Source organism: Brassica oleracea, chromosome C6, assembly GCF_000695525.1.
Source record: "Brassica oleracea var. oleracea cultivar TO1000 chromosome C6, BOL, whole genome shotgun sequence".
In the NCBI taxonomy this organism is placed as follows: Eukaryota; Viridiplantae; Streptophyta; class Magnoliopsida; order Brassicales; family Brassicaceae; genus Brassica; species Brassica oleracea.
The window spans coordinates 25,568,683-25,571,285 of record NC_027753.1 but is presented as its reverse complement, the minus strand read 5'-3'; positions in this window follow the sequence as shown (position 1 = coordinate 25,571,285).

Here is a 2,603-nt window from a genome sequence, read left to right as displayed (position 1 = left end):
ATTTTACGAGGAAATCATTTCGTGGTTGTTACGTGTATTTTGCGAGGAAACTCTTTCAAGATATTTACGTGTAGATTACGAGGAACTATTTTCGAGGTATTTACGAGGAATCATAGCGACGTCCTTACGTGGAATATTGACGTGGTCTTTACGACGAATCGCCCTACTTCGTCTTTACGACGAAATATATTCCTCGCTAAGTTACGACGAATTAGCGAGGAAATATGTGTTACGACAGACGTGTAACGAGCAAACGCGTTTCCTCGCTAATTCGTCGTAAAGCCTCTTTTACGACGAAATAACGAGGAAAACCGCCCTCGTTAAGATTATGTTTTCTTGTAGTGTTGCCATCTCAAAGAGATGGTTAGAGAACTGAAACAGAGAGTTCTTGGCCAGTCTATCCGCTGGTTCATTACAAGTCCTAGGAATGAAACAAGAGGAGATAGATGAGAGGGACTGGCTCAACACGCTTATGTCATGGAGCATCCCTCGGAGAGCCACCACAGTCTTGTTACCTGTGATCAAGTTAATAAGGCACTTAGAATCTGAAACACAGATCACATTTTTAATGCCCGAAGAGATGGCCTGCGAGAGGCCTGCTTTTAACGCCAACGCTTCTGCTACCAAGGCTGAAGCTATATAATGTCGCGGGATACGATTTCCATCTTTGTATATATATTGCTTGTTAATATATATAATATTAAATAGTTTGTAATGGTTGATTATGAATTATTCTTGGTTCACCCTTTAAGTAATAACCAACTAGAATCTGTCACGTCATATATTGTTTAATGAAAAAATAAAATAAAAAATAATATTAATTGCAAAAAAATTGACTAGGCCTGGGCGTTCGGATCTTCGGTTCGGGTTCGGACCGGTTCTTTTCTGGTCCGGATCTTTTCGGGTCCTAAATATTTAGACCCAATAGGTACTTAGAAATTTTCGGTTCGGGTTTGGGTCTGTTTTTCTCGGGTTCGGATCGGCTCGGATCTATAATTAAAATACCCATAAAAACATTCCGGGTCCATATCGGGTCCGGGTCGGGTTCGGGTTCGGGTATTTAGGATCTGAAAAGGATATGATATACTCATTTCCATAAACTTTAGTTAAATATTTGTCATATGTATCTAAAATTTTACAAAACAACTTAAATGAAACTATTAATAATTAAAATAAAACATTTTAAAACTCAAAATTTTACATTTTAAAGCTTTATATTACTTAAAAAATGTTAAAAAATAATAACAAATGTTGTTCACAAAAGATATCTCAACTAAATCATAAAATAATATATATAAAATAGAACACAACAACATCATAGTTTTAGATATACGTGTTTTTAAGTCAGGTACAAAACGGTTCTTATCGGGTCGGGTCTATCCGGGTCGGTTCTTTTCGGGTCCGGGTCTATTTGGGTAGAAAAAATTTAGACCCAAAAGGTACTTGTAAATTTTCGGTCCGGTTTTGGATCGGGTATTTTTGGGTCGGTTCCGGTTCGGATCTTCGGGTCCAGGTTAAAATGCCCAGGCCTAAAATTAACACTATAAAATTCTAAAATTTAAATGTTATAATTCAAATTATGAACACTAACCCTAAAGGTTAAAACTAAATCTTATAGCTCAAACTTTAAACATGAAACACTAAACTCTAAATCATAAACCCTAAGGTTAAATCTAAATCCTAAAAATCTTAGACCCTAAACTATAAACCCTAGAGTGTAAGGCTAACCCTAAGGTGTAAAATTAATCCTAGGATGTAGTGTTTAGAGTGAAATATATGATTTAGTGTTAACCATAGAGTTTAGGATTTAATGTTTTGAATTATAAAGATTAGGGTTTAAAATGTTATAATGTTAATTTTTTTGACAATTAATATTACTTTCAATTTTATTTTTCTCATCAACGATATATGACGTGACAGTTTTTTATTGGTTATTGTTTAAGAGGATCTTAGAGGATGAACCCAAGAATAACTTATTGATTGGTAGTTTAGTTATAGATTGTTAGATACATGTTATATTTAAACGTTACTCATTCATTTTTCCAAAACTATAAAATCTTTTAAATCAACATGTGTGATGTAGTTCAATAAAAAAAAATATTTTTCAAATTTTCTGACAATACATGAGATATTATTTGCCGATTTCAACCTTTTTTTTTCTTCTTATGCAGCCTTGCATGTTGCTTCTATTTAGTTACGAAGATTGCTTAGCATATATCCCCTATATATTATTTGTGAAACATTACAACTTCTTTTTGTAGCCACATGTCATCACTAGGATGATTCGTAGAATTACTAGAGAAATAGGTTGGTCCATCTAATTATATAATAAACTTTTTATTAAACTAACCATAAATTCATTATTAATGTCAATTATTATTTCCTTAAATAAAGATTACGGAATTGCCTAATGTGGGTAAAGTATATATGACAATTAATGATTTTGAATAAAAAAGATCTGATAAAAAAAATGTATCTTCTATCAAATTTGTTTAATTTAAAACTATTAAAATAACTTTAAAAAAACAAAATAACCATATTATAAAAATTTAGATTTTTCTGTATATTTTATATTTTGAATTTTAAAAAATGACTATAAATTA